General features: G+C 49.5%; 1 protein-coding gene across 3 annotated transcripts in view; it reads left to right on the top strand.

Annotated features, from left to right (window-relative positions):
* The window catches only part of MERTK (MER proto-oncogene, tyrosine kinase), a 538,988-nt gene that overhangs the window by 89,807 nt on the left and 434,683 nt on the right, over positions 1-14,498 (top strand). The window lies entirely within an intron of this gene.

Genomic DNA, 14,498 nt, shown 5'->3' with positions numbered 1-14,498 from the left:
TAAGAAAGCCTGCCCAATGAAATGGAGCCCGTAAGAAAGCCTGCCCAATGAAATGGAGCCCGTAAGAAAGCCTGCCCAATGAATAACACTCAATACATAACAGTCACGTGCCTCCGAGCGTAAATGCCACTTGGCCACATGTTTTTAGAACACCTGCTTTTTTACTCAACAATGGATAGTGCTAAGCGCTAATTGTGCGGCCTCTAGGTTCATAAAACCGCAGTTTTAGATGCAGTAGTAGAATGAAAATAGGCTGACGCGGTCAGAGCACATGTACGTTGTTAATAGCTGACAACCGGCGTTTTCATTTAATGTCTTACTTATTTCTAGTAATCTGGGTTCAAGCTTTGATATGGTCTCCTGGGTAAAGAGTTAATTCCGCAATTTGAATACCCTGATTCTAATCTTGCTTGCCGCACTTGGGAAAACACCTTCATTGATGTATTATTACCTTTATCAGTCACAGACAGGAGCATTTGCATTGAAAGTTTGACATGGTTCCTCCTCCTCTTGATAGGCGTCTTCCGTCTCTCATCAACTTCCTCCCTTCTCCTGACACCCCTTCTTCTGTCACCTCCTCCCCCCACCAGCCCCTTTGCCACCACTGATGGGTGTACCACATCCCTGTACCCCTCCTTGGAAGAACTTTAAAGGTGGCAACCAGCTTTTCTTAGCTACCCTCAACTCTCGTACTGCTGTTAAACACTCTTCTGAAATCTGTCACCTCCTTGAAGACCTTGACCTTGACATCCTCGCTCTCACTGAGACTTGGTTCACTGCCAGCTCTGTCACTGCTTTTGACACTCTCCTCCCTGAGGGCTACAAGATCCTCTCTAAGCCCAGGCTTAACCGGTCTGGAGGCATACTGGCCTTGATCTTCCCTGAATGGGTCTCTGCTACTATCATACCCACTCAGTTCTACACTTCCTTTCGAATGCCTCGTCTGCAGGCTTGGTGTCTCTCCTATCCTCTCACTGATTCTGGCCACCATCTACAGGACCACTGGTCCAGTCTCACGATTCCTTTCGGAGTGGTCTCACCTCACCCCTTCTCTCCTGGCCTCTTCTCATCTGAGACTTCAATATTCACCTTGACTCACCTGATGCGGCCACTGGACTCTTCTGGAGACTCTGTGACTCTCTCTACCTTACCATTCTACCCTCCGGTCTGACCCACTCAGCCGAACACACCTTGGATGCTCTCATCTCATCACACATCCTCATCTCCAACCCTCTCACTAGTCCTCATTCCTGATTTGACCATGCCCTCCTGTCCTCTCGTCTGGATCTCTTGGATCCTGCGGCTAAGCCTCTGCCGGCACTGCCTACTCCTTCTCCGTCATTCGACTGACGAAGCAAGTGTCAGTTTCTACTTTTGCCGCCGCTTTCATTCCCCCTTCCATTCCAGCCATAGACTCTCACAATGACACAGCCCTTGCCAACCTTCACCTCTCCATCTCCAACACCCTGGACATCCTTGCCCCTGTCAAGAGGATCCACATGAAGACTACCTCCAAGCACAACACCTGTTATCACTCCGATCTAGCCAATCTGAAACGCAAGTGCAGAGTTGTTGAATGGAAGTGGCTGGCTCCAAGCACATCCACTGACAGACTGGTCTGCCGCCTGCTCCAAATACATTACAGACTCTCCATCTGCTCGAAGAATAGGGCCCATATCCAAGCCTGCATCTCTGGGCCACCAACAACACTGCTGAACTGTTTAAAATCTGAAAGGAACTTGCCAGTCCTACTGCAGTCTCCAGGTCTCCTGTCATCCTAGGCCCTCTACACTGCACTGGCCTCCCACTTCAGAACCAAAACTCAGGACATCCTGTCCTCACTGTCCTCTACTCCCCTCCCTCCTCCCTCACACGCTCCCAGGCCTCCCTTGGCCCCCCCTACCCCTTCCCTCCTGCTCTCCTCCTTCTCGCCGATAGCACCGGATGAGGTCTCCAAACAAGTCCTCTCTATGAAAGTCTCCTCCAAACATGAGTTCCCCTGTTCCTCCAGAACTATCAAGGACAACATTGCCTCCCTTGCTCCAACATTGGCTGATTTCTGCAATCCTTTCTTTGCCACTGGCTCCTTCCCACTACCCCTCAAGCACCTTCTTGTGCACCCTATCCTTAAAAAGCCTTATGCGAACCCTTCCTGCCCAGCTAACTACTACCCTATCTCCATTACCCCCTTTCTGGGCAAACTCTGGGAGAGGTTGGTCATCTTACAACTGATCCACCACACTGATCCACCACACTGAATCTGTTGGTTGTCTCCACGACCACTAGTCTGGCTTCAGAGCAGCCAGAGGCAGGGAAACTGCTCTCCTGAACACCCGTGAAAAATCTTGGTTCCAACTCTCCCTCAGTTCTCATCCTTCTCAGCCTTTCCTCTGCCTTTGATACGGTTAATAAAGTAACCCTTATAACATGGTTCCATGATACCATTGGCATCATGGATTTGGCACTGGAGTGGTTGACCTCTTTACTCTCCTCCACCACACTCTCCACCTGAGGCATCCCTCAGGGCTCCATCCTCTCACCATTGCTCTTCAACATTTACCTTGCCCCTCTAGCCCACTTGAGTTCCACCTTCTCTCTTCACTTCCAGTGTTATGCGGACGATGCTCAGCTCTCCTTCAATCTTCCCTCCACTTCCTCTCTCATCCCTGATTGTCTGACTGCTATTCGGGCATGGTGTGCTGCTTACGATCTCTGCCTTAATGCCAATAAGACTGAGATACTTCTCATTGGGACTCCTGCTCCCTCCTTCCCTCCTACTCAGTGGCCGCTCTCTATGGGTCCCCTCCCCTCACCCTCTTGTGAGGCAAAAAACCTTGGCTTCATCTTCGACTCCTCTCTCCCCTTCTCCCCTCACATTACAGACCTTGCCCAGAAGGCCCACTTTCAGCTGCACCTCATCTGAGGCATTCTTCCTTTCCCCACCTTCCCCAATGTCTCCAGAGCTCTGGTCCTCTCGCGGCTGGATCACAGCAACAGCCTCTTCCTCAATCTGCCTGTATCCTCCCTTTACCCCCTTCATCTTATGCAGAATAGTACTGCAAGACTTATCCTTGGCCTCCAGCCCAGGACCTGCATCTATCCAGCCCTAAAATATCTCCACTGGCTCCTGGTGGCTACGAGGATCAAGTTCAAGACCCTCCAAGGGCTTACTGGGGCCTGAGACCCTGCTACATCCAACTGTCTGTACCTAAATACATGCTGCTAGAGCCCTTCGGACCTCTAGCTCCAACTCTCTGCAGATCAGGTGCGTTTCCCTGCCCCTCTCAGCCTTGAGCAGGATCTCCTTAAGTTTCAGAAGCTTTGCAAGACCCTCCTTTTCTCTTCTTCCTTCTCACTACTCCTCCCCAGCTAATGCCCGCCTCTGCTGCAATGACTGGCTGTCTGGTTCCTTCTGCATCCTACAAGGCACCAGGCCCTCCTTGCCTAGTCTACCCCAGCACCCCGGTTTCCCTGACCCCCCCGCTAACCTGTTTTTCCCTTTGGTTTCCCCTTCCCCTGACTAGCGTGCAGGGTGTGCATTCCTACATTCCTACCGAGCCTGGTCCACCCACATCCTCGCACCCCCTTGGGGGGGGGGGGGGGGAGAAGAGCATACAATCAATAAACTACCGTATTATGCCTAATGACTTGTCAGATCACACAAGTGCATGACAAAGAGTGGGGAGAGAAGTAGGGGGGGGGGAAAGGACATACAGAGAAATAAACTACCGTTCTAGGCCTGATGACATTTCAGATTGATTGGTGGTTGGTTGTCACTAATATGCCTGTGCTCGAGTATTTTAGATACAACCAAGCAAGGGAGGGGAGACAGAGGGAGGACAAACAAAGTTGTTAGGCCTAGTACATTCAAGGTTGTGCAAGTGCGCAGACAGGAAGTGTGAGGGAGGGAAGAGGGAGACAAGTGCACCCAGTCCAGCAAGGGCCTGGGTTAAATGCAGAGTGGTTGCCCCTCTCATGGAGCGTATTCCGAGTGCAGTAGTACCAAGCAGAGTGCAGAGGCTCAGAGGCAAGTGCAGGACTGGAGGGGGAGCCTGGGACCTGTGAGGCTCTGGATGTGCACCCAGTGACCAGTCAGTGAATTGAGCAGTTTGGGAAGAGAATAAGGAGGGAAACAGGAGAGAAAAGAAAGGAGGCTGGCAGGGGAGAGGGAGAGGGAGAGAGAAAGAGGAAGAGAAGTGGAAGGTCTTGAGGAGTTTATGGAAATTAAGGAGGTCCAGCTCAAAATGGAGAGAGGCAGGGAGGCTGTTCCAAAGGGAGGCACCTGCAGAGGACAAGGATCTACCCACAAATCTCTGTTTGGAAAAAAACAGCTCACCCGCAGAGAGCGGAGGGGTCTAGAAGGAGAGTATTTAGGAAGAGAGCATTGTAGATAGTACAGGCCACGGCCCTAGAAAGCCTTGTGGATTATGCAGAGGAACTTGAACTTGATCCTTGTAGCCACGGGGAGCCAGTTGAGAGATTTCAGTGCTGGGGAGATGCGCTCCCTGGGGGTGAGGCCAAGGATAAGTCTTGCGGTTCCGTTCTGGATAAGTTGAAGCGGTCAGAGAGTAGCAGTAGGAAGATTGAGAAAGAGACTATTGCAGTAGTCCAGTATGGCGAGAACTAGGGCTCTGGAGACAATGGTGAGAAAAGGTAGAATGCCTTTGAGGTGGTGCAGTTGATAGTGGGACATTTGATGAAGATAAAGATCATCGGGGTGGAGGTCAGCCTAAATGGCAACACTGTAAACTGATAGTGAGAACCGCCAACTGCAAACCTCAGGCACTTTCTGTGCTTGTGATGGATTGTCACATGAAAGTAAGCATCCTGAATGCCCAATGATACCATCCAATTCTGAATCTGGAGGACCTGAAGGATCTGAGAAAGGGTAACCATCTTGAACTGTCCTTCCTGAGGAACTTGTTCAAGTTTCTCAAGTCCAGGATGGGTCTCAATCCTCTGTCCTTTTTGGGGATTAGGAAGTAGGGGGAATACCTGTTCCTTTCTGTTACAGAAGACTCTAGCAGACTCAAAATTTCCTGCACAAGGAACGGATCCAGAACTTTGAATGAGTGGCTCCCGGTGGATGATCCTGAGGACTTTTTAGAAAGGGTAGGCAGTAACCCTGTGCTACTGTTTCCAATGGCCATACATCTGAAGTAATACCCTGCCATTCTTGCAGATGCTGTGAGAATTTGCCTCCCAAGTGGGTTTTGTGGATTAAGGCCTCAGAGAGGTTTTGAGGCGGCTGAAGCAGTGGTCGAGGGTAAAACAGCCATTGCGTGGGCGGGCTTTGCACCTCTCCCACCTCTCCCTCGTCCACCATGAGGGAATCTTCTTTGTCCCCTTTGACTTGCCAGTCCTCTTGCTCTTCCAACTGAGGAGTAAAAATGAAAGGACCTGCCCCTCCAAGATGTTCCACTGGGGCGAGGTGGTGGCTGATAGCAGTACCAAGGGATTTGGCTGCCGCTTTCGAGGTCTGCAGCTTTTCCAGGTGTTTGTCAGCCTTGCTGCTGAACAGGTGTGTGCTATTGAAGGACATGTTGAGAAGTCTTGATTGCACATGAGGGGCAAACCCAGACTTCCTCAACCTTGCAAATCTGCACATCACAGTGTTTGCCACCATTGCTCTGCTGATACTGTCTGCAGAGTTGAGACCAGTTTGGAGGGACTCGCACATAGCCTCCGTCCCATCTTTTATGATATTTAGAAAGCTGTTTCTTTCTTCCCCTTCGGGAATATGATCAGCGCCATAGCTATACAGTATCATAGGGTGAACGTTAACTTAGCTAATGCACATGTGGCATTTGTCAATTTCAGGCCATACTACCAGCAGAGAAAACATGTTTTGCTAAAGCGTCAAAACGCTTGTCTCTGTCCGGTGGAATTGTTGGGTAGTCAGTGTGTTTGGAAATTGAAGTGGCCGCCTGTGCCACTAAGCTTTCTGGCGTAGGATGATATGATATTTTCTGAGGCTTGTGGAATCTGCTTAGATCACATGCTGTGCATAGGCCGACATCTAATGGAAGCTGCGGAGTATTATAGTTTGTTTTTCGAAACTCGAAAATGGGCGTCGACACAGGGCGTGCCAGTAATACTATCCCTAGTGTGACGTCCACTGTACCCAAGATCCCTCACGCGTCTAGGATCCTCAGATTGTTTTTTTCCGCCATACTGGTCGGAAGCATTTTGCGGAGTCCCCCGGCCTTAGCCATACTTTTGCTAAAATATAGATTAATTTACATCTTTTCCCCATCCCAACGTCGAACTTCGACACTCGACGCCGGCTTGGAGAAGAATTCGACCGTCGGCTGCTGCACGACGGATTTGGGCCTCGGAAGGCCTCTGGCCTCGGCCCGGGCCTTGGAAGGCCTCTGGCCTCGGCCCTGCAAGTAGGGAGAGTGGGGGGTTGGACATACTCTACACTCTAGGTATATAGGTACACCTTATACATTTCCTACACTTACCAGCCCGCTGCCTCAAGGTGCGTATGGAGGGTACCCCTTTTCAATTCTGCCCCAAGTGCAATCGCAAATACCCTTGGGTCGACAGGCACGCCACGTGCAATCTCTGCCTGCCGAGGGACCACCCCGAAGCGAACTGCAAAGCGTGTAGTAGGTTTAAACCTAAGACACTTAAGGACAGTTTGACGAAGCTTTGGGCCCACCACGCCAGTCAGGCGGCCATGGCAGCGGAGGGCGCCTTCAGCGATGGCAGCGACGCCGTGCTTTCGGACGGCGAGGGCATTACGGCGTCGAAAGACTGCCGAGCGTAGGTCCCCGACCTCGGAAGGTCGTCCGACAGGGCGGCTATGGGGAAGACCCCCGGCGACATAGGCGCTTCACACACCACCCACACTAAACACACGAAGTCCAACCGAGACTCGACGACGTCGAGTGCTCGGAAAGAGGCACAAACAGAACGGTCCGAATCGGTGTCCTCTGGGTGTTCGAGATCGAGATCGCCGCAAGACTCCAGGCAATCATCCACTCTTGCCAAGAGTGCCTCGCTCCCTAGGCTAACAGAAGTTTGATCGTCAGAAGACGAAGACGACTTCCACCCCCAGGCCGCACTCCAGGAGTCGGAGCCCGCAGACAAGATCAGCGCAGCTCCACGTTCGAAGGACAGGGATTCTACCCCTGATCCTCGACGCCAGGCGTCGAAAACCTCCGGAGCCACAAAGGGACAGGGAAAACACTTTTCCACTCACGGGGAGGGGGGAAAACAGCAGAAGAAGCAGTCTCTGCACTCTTCCACACCTGTGAAACACTCCACTCCTCCTAAACAGGCAGACAAGACCAGGTCTGCTGATATTTCAAAAAACAGCAAATCTACTCAAGATAAATCTCCAAAACTTTCCAAAAAATGGTCCAGTGATGACATAGATAGGGTCATGTCAAGGATGTCTTCTTTGGCAGACTTTTACGATAAAAATCCAGACCATTTCCTTTCATATGATCCACAAGGGGCTACACCCTCAGGCTCTAATGACCCTATCCCCCCGAGTAAGAAGCCCCGGTTTGAGACACCGATGAGGTCTACAGACCCCTTCGAGGTACAACCATACTCACAGCAATACTCACTGTATCAAGGAGAGACTTCCTTTGGTGAGGACCAGGATTTTGGTATGGTAGAAGAGCAAACTGGGACGGGCTACTATGGGGACGATGAGGACCAAGAAGAGGAAGAGGAAGACCCTGAAACCTACAGAGTAGATTCCCCGGTAGAAAAGGAAGCCCCGGTTACCGACTCCCCTGTCGATAACCAACCCCTCCTGAACGAGGTTCTCGCACGTGCAGCAGAACATTTCCATATTGACACCCACGGTGTCCAGGAGGAGAGGGACTTCGCCGAGGAGTTAGTGGGAGAAAGGAGGCCTGTTGCCCAGACCATCCCTATCCTTAAGTCTATTCAGCGAAGAATAGACCCGTCCCTGGTGAACCCGAACCTCACCAGAGCAGTCAATCCCAGAGTTGAAAAACTTTTCAGGGCAGCCCAGTCTGACCCTCTCTATATAAGAGGACATCTGAAGCCAGACTCCCTAGTTGTCACTAACACTCGTAAGAGGGCTGGAACACCCTTGTCATCGTCCGAAGCTCCTCCAGACAAGGAGAGCAAAAAACTATATGGTTTCGGCAGGAAAGTAGCCTCAATGTCCGCCTATCAGGCAAGGATTGCAAACTCCACCACCCTGTTGGCCAGCTACAACTGCCATCAGTGGGAAGAAGTCGCGGCACTCATAGCCTCTGCACCAGAACCCTTAAAGGGCCAGTTAGCACGGATTTCCGCAGAGGGTAGAGCCGTGTCTGGTTGCATTTTAAAAGCAACCTTTGACGCTGCGGATAACGCAGGCAGATTGATAGCAGAAGGTACTGTTATCAAGAGACATGCGTGGTTACGGCAGTCTGGTTTTAAGGCAGAAACCCAGGCATCATTGTTGGACAAACCGGTGGAGGCCGATCTGTTGTTTGGTAAGGCGGTCGAGGACGCACTGAAGAATGCCAAGGATGAATACGAGACACTCAAGTCCCTTGGCCAGTTAACCAATAAACCCCCTAACCAGAGAGGGAATAGTAATTTTCGTCGCCCACGCGGCCAAAATTCCCAGAGAGGATGTAACTATTCCCAGGGGCAGGGTACACAGTGGAACAACAGCCAACAGTCTACCCAGGGTTACGGCAGGGGTAATAGGAGAAGACGTGGTAAAGGCAGAGGCAACCCCAGCAAAGGAGGCGGCACGCCTCCCCCAAAGCAGTGACGCTCAGTTCAGGGTCCCTTCTCACGCAACCCCAGTAGGGGGACGCATTTCCAACTTCACCCAGGCTTGGGAAGGGATCACATCAGACAGATGGGTGCTGTCAACAGTATCCGCAGGGTACTGTATAGAACTACTGCAGCGTCCCCGGAACCATCCTCCACAACAAAGAGTACACTCTTTAGAACATCAGAAGATTCTCCTCGAGGAGATCGCCATTCTGCTAGCAAAGGACGCAATAGAACTCATCCCGGGACACCAGGTAAACAAGGGTATTTATTCAACTTACTTCCTTGTGCCAAAAAAAGATTTGACAATGCGCCCAGTATTGGACTTACGGTCTGACAACAAGTATGTCAAACCCCAAAAGTTTCGTATGACTACACTACAAGAGGTAATCCCCCTCCTAAAAAAGGGGGATTACATGGCAACCTTGGATATGAAAGATGCCTATTTTCATATTTCCATGTTCCCAGCGCACAGAAGGTACTTGCGCTTCAAGGTGGACAGTCGGCACTACCAATTCAAGGTACTGCCCTTCGAGATAGCTTCGGCACCAAGGGTATTCACCAAGGTACTGGCGGTGGCGGCTGCACACCTACGCAGGGAGGCAATCCCGGTGTACCCTTATCTGGACGACTGGCTCATAACGGGGGAAACCCCAGTAATTTGCAGGACAAACATTCAAAGGACTATCGACCTCCTCCACGAATTAGGCTTCTCAATCAACGAGGAAAAGTCAAGCCTGGTGCCAAGCACCTCCAAACAGTTCCTAGGAACAATCCTAGATACTCAAGAGGGGTTGACCTTTCCTTCAGAGGAAAGAATTCGGAATATACTACTGCAAATTCCGCAATATCAGTCCGGTCACCAAATAACGGTACGCAAAGCAATGCGTTTACTGGGCATGATGGCGTCATGTATTTACCTGGTCCCCCACGCACGCCTGCGCATGCGTCCCATGCAGGAATGGTTGGAGAAACAGTGGTCTCAGGCAAGTGGTCAGTGGGACGATCTAGTGGTCGTTTCGCCAACACTAGTACAAAGCCTTCACTGGTGGACAAGAGAGAATCTTGCACAGGGAAAACCCTTTTACGATCCCGAAGTACAGGCAGTAGTCACTACCGATGCATGTCTGACGGGGTGGGGAGCTCACCATCTCCACCACACAGCTCAGGGTCTCTGGCCTCCCTCAGTGGCCAAGAACCACATTACCTGCTAGAGCTTCTGGCAGCATTCAGAGCGCTTCAAGCGTTCGAGCCCCACCTACTAAACCTGTCAGTGCAAATCCGGACGGACAGCACAACAGCCATGTTCTACCTGAACAAGCAAGGAGGGACTCGTTCGCCAAATCTGTCCAAGCTTGCCCAGAAAATCTGGATATGGGCACTCAGACGGAACATCTTCCTGTCATCACAAAATGTTCCAGGGGAGCTCAGTTTCCTAGCGGATGCTCTGAGCAGAGACTCCCTCCCAAAGGAACACGAATGGGTTCTACACAGAGAGGTCGTAGAAGATATCTTCTCTCAGTGGGGTTTCCCCACTATACTTATTCGCCACAAGCGAAAACAGACAATGCCCAGGATTTGCATCCAGGTTCCCCCAACCAGACTCCCAGGGGAACGCCCTGTGGATGAACTGGTCAGGGATGTTTGCGTACGCTTTTCCCCCAACTCCTCTCATCAGGAAGGTGGTGAACAAGATGAACAGAGAGTCGATGACGCTCGTCCTAGTTGCTCCCATGTGGGCAAGACAACCGTGGTTCCCACACCTACGCAGGATGGCGGTGTGCGAGCCCATCAAACTTCCAGCCTGGTACAACCTACTTTCCCAGCACCAAGGTCAAACAGTGCATCAGCAACCCAACTCAATGAACCTGGCAGCATGGCTCCTGAGGTCATAGAGTTTGGACATCTCAATTTACCACAGAGGTGTATGGACATCCTAAAGGAATCTAGGAAACCAAACACAAGGCACTGCTACTTTGACAAGTGGAAGAAATTTGTTATCTGGTGCCAGAGTAGACAAATCAACCCAGTTGATTGCACTCCTTCCACTATTGTTACATACATGCTCCACCTGCTAGATGCAGGATTGGTTTTTAACTCACTGAAAGTACACCTGACAGCCCTGTCGGCATACACCACTTCCCATAACAAGGTCTTGTGGTGGAAAGTACCAGTAGTTAAAGCCTTCATGGAAGGAGTAAAGAGACTTCACCCTCCTATTACGAACCCACCACCAGGGTGGGACCTTAATGTGGTGCTATCTAAGCTCATGGGTCCCCCTTTCGAGCCCATGCATAAGAGCAGTCTCAAACACCTGACTTATAAAACGGCCTTCTTAGTAGCTATTACTTCTATAAGAAGGGTCAGTGAAACTCAGGCTCTGTCAGTGCAGGATCCCTTCTTTACTGTCCATAAAGACAAACTGGTTTTATGCACACACCCTAGGTTCTCACCTAAGTTTATATCTAAATTCCACGTAAACCAGTCCATCGAGCTTCCGGCTTTCTTCCAGGACCCTCAAAGCTCGGCTGAGGTGAAACTACACACCCTAGATGTGTGTAGGGCGGTCCTCTACTATGTAAATAAAACCAGACCGCTAAGGAAAACAGATCAACTGTTTGTCTCCGTAGCTACAGGCAGAGAGGGGGATTGCGTCTCTAAAGGTGCCATCTCGAAGTGGATTATTAACTGTATCCAGCTGTGTTACTCACTCTCTGAAAGAACTCTGCCTTTCACGCCAAGAGCCCACTCTACTAGAGGCATTGGGGCCACTCTGGCTTTCATTGCAAATGTACCCCTTGACACCATTTGCAAAGCAGCTACTTGGAGCTCTATTCACACTTTTACTCAGCATTACTGCATTGACACCCATTCCAAGGCAGATACACAAGTGGGACAAGCGGTTCTAAGACACTTATTTGCTCATGACCCTTCTCACATCCCACCTCCTTCTTCATGTACTGCTCGTTAATCTATGCACAGCATGTGATCTAAGCAGATTCCACAAGCCTCAGAAGGGATACATTACTCACCGTAATCGTATTTCTGATGCTTGTATCTGCTTAGATTCACATGCAACCCACCCTTCCTCCCCTCTGAGAGAAGGCGCATGGTTTCTTGTAGTCTTACCTTTCTATCTATCTGCTTGGATTATCTGTAATCACGCTACTCCTCATGCTACCTCATGTCAGAAAAAATACAATCTGAGGATCCTAGACGCGTGAGGGATCTTGGGTACAGTGGACGTCACACTAGGGATAGTATTACTGGCACGCCCTGTGTCAACGCCCATTTTCGAGTTTCGAAAAACAAACTGTAATACTCCGCAGCTTCCGCTAGATGTCGGCCTATGCACAGCATGTGAATCTAAGCAGATACAAGCATCAGAAATACGATTATGGTGAATAATGTATCCCATATGGCATTTATAACGCACCTATACACAAGTGTTTCAAGTGATCTAAGTTCACAAGTGATGCTTAGATAAATAGAAAGGATCACTACTGGAGGTCCTATATTTTTTGGACAGATTCTTATTCACAGCAGGAAATCATTCTGGTGCATCCCAATTGGCATTTACCTTCCTCTGCAAGGCTACAATGAAAGGAAGAACAGGGTCCTCTTGGGGTCCCTTATCCAGTATGTCAGTCAAATCATCTTGCTCAAAGGGTGGTGCAGGCCTGCCCACCCTAGAGATTCAATGACATTTGACATTAGTTGTCTATATGACCCATCTGCATGTTCTGTGGGGTCTGGTTTACTAAATTCTAATTCAGGAGAGGCATCTATTCCACTTCCAGACTGGAGAGTCTGATAAAGATCCTTCATTCTTAACTCTTCTGATACTATCTCTTTTGGAACACTTGGTGTCCCATATGCTAACCCAAATGGACGTACCTCATCCTTTGAAGGTTCATGCTCCTCATAAATTTAAGATAGAGACTTTAAAAAAAATCCTTTCTGGGTAGAGGAATAAAAGTCTTTTCAAATTCCTTCGAGGGTTTTAAAGATTTTGTCGACTATGGAGTTGATGTCTTCGACACATTCAATGTAGATGTCGAAGGCTTCGACAAAAACGAGGTTGATGTTTTCACCAAAGAAGCCGTCAACAACTTCGACTCAACACTAGCTCTTGAAGGGCTAGATTCTCGACGTGGATCTTCAAAGGCTCTTAAGGAGTTTTTGGCTTCACACCCGGGCTTGAGGGCACACAGGGTTTGCCTTTCACCCTTTATTTGTCGGGTTCAACCGCGACAGGGGCATGACTTTTGACTTTCTCTTTTGAGTGGGTCGAGGGCGCATTCTTGCAAATTCAAAGAATTTTCTGTCAGAATCGCTCCCATTCAGCTGTTGATGCTAATTTTGTAGGGCAAGTAACCCTTTCAGGGAGGAACTGGAGGAAGTGGATGGCGATCTATGTTGTCTCTTTTTTATTCTCTGAGACGACGAAGAAGAGTGGTGGTATCCACTCCTGGATCAGGAACATTTTTTAGCTCTCCTCCGAGGAGAGTCACCTCTCGACTCGTTGGAGGATTGCTTTTTCAACTGAGTCATTAATGGGAATTTATGTGACCTACCTGCAACTAACTTCCCTTTACATTCTCTCAGGGCTTTACCCGTCATGGATAAACAGGATCTGTACTCTGACGTCTTGTGGTCGTGCCCAAACACCACAGCCACACCCGATGGGGGACCGTGAGGTACATTTTCTCACTGCAGTTGTGCCACTTTTTGTAACCCAACTAAGGGGTCGACGATTCCAAAGACAAAGCCATGTTATTTGTCAATTTCAAAGGTTTTGAAGGAACCAAAGCGCACCGTACTTCCGAAGCGATAGCTCTCGCGGAAAAACATAACTGAAACCAACGGCCACTGCACGCTCTATATGTACCAGTGGTGACATTGACATCAAGACGGAGGCCCTCGAGGGTCATCGAGTCAACCACATCGATGCTCTGTGCCATCTACTTGAATTTCTTTTCTGAAGTAGCTAAAGCTGGAAGAGGATATATCAAAAGATTAGGACTACGTGGTAGGAACATATAGTCGAAATAACGTTACCAGGTTTAAGTAACTTTTCCTTTTCAGTGGATCTTGAAATATATGAAGACATATTCACATTGCCACAGGAAAACTCCTATTACAGTATTTTACAGTATCACATTGCCTACCTAGAATTAACTTGCCAGTTTCACATTGCCTCCATAAAATTGAAATGCCAGAATGAGGATGCTAGTTTTACACTTAGCAGTAAAGCACACTGTCATATCATGTAATTGACCCTAGAAAATTACTGTGCAAATTCCACATTGTGCAACCTAGTCCACCTCAAAGCAGCCCGCACACAGCCTTAGAGCGGCCTTCTCTTCTTTTGCACTGCCCCACCATTATTTAAGGAGGAGCCCTACTGAATAATAGCAACATTTGTGGGTAAAGGGTTGACGGTGTGCCCAGGGAAGCAAGGGTATTAGGTTGCTTAGGGCTACGCCTGCTCAGAAGCCTCTGCTACCTACCCATCTGCCCTAATGCCTCTGCAGAAAGAGCCACTCACTTAGTGTCTCTCCATTAAACATGCATGTGGCACTGTGATAAACATGAATCTGGGAATGGCGGTGTTTAAAGGGTAAGTGGAAGAAGGCGAGTTCCTGCCTTAGTTTCTCTGTAGGTCCTTTGAGCAGGGATATGTTTAAGATGGAGGGAGCCCACCCGCCAGCATGCTGGAGGATAGACCTTTG

This window comes from Ambystoma mexicanum, chromosome 4q (assembly GCF_040938575.1).
Source record: "Ambystoma mexicanum isolate Mex_15411 chromosome 4q, UKY_AmexF1_1, whole genome shotgun sequence".
NCBI classification, from domain to species: Eukaryota; Metazoa; Chordata; class Amphibia; order Caudata; family Ambystomatidae; genus Ambystoma; species Ambystoma mexicanum.
The sequence above is the reverse complement of the archived record's forward strand: the minus strand, read 5'-3'. Positions and strand labels throughout refer to the sequence as shown.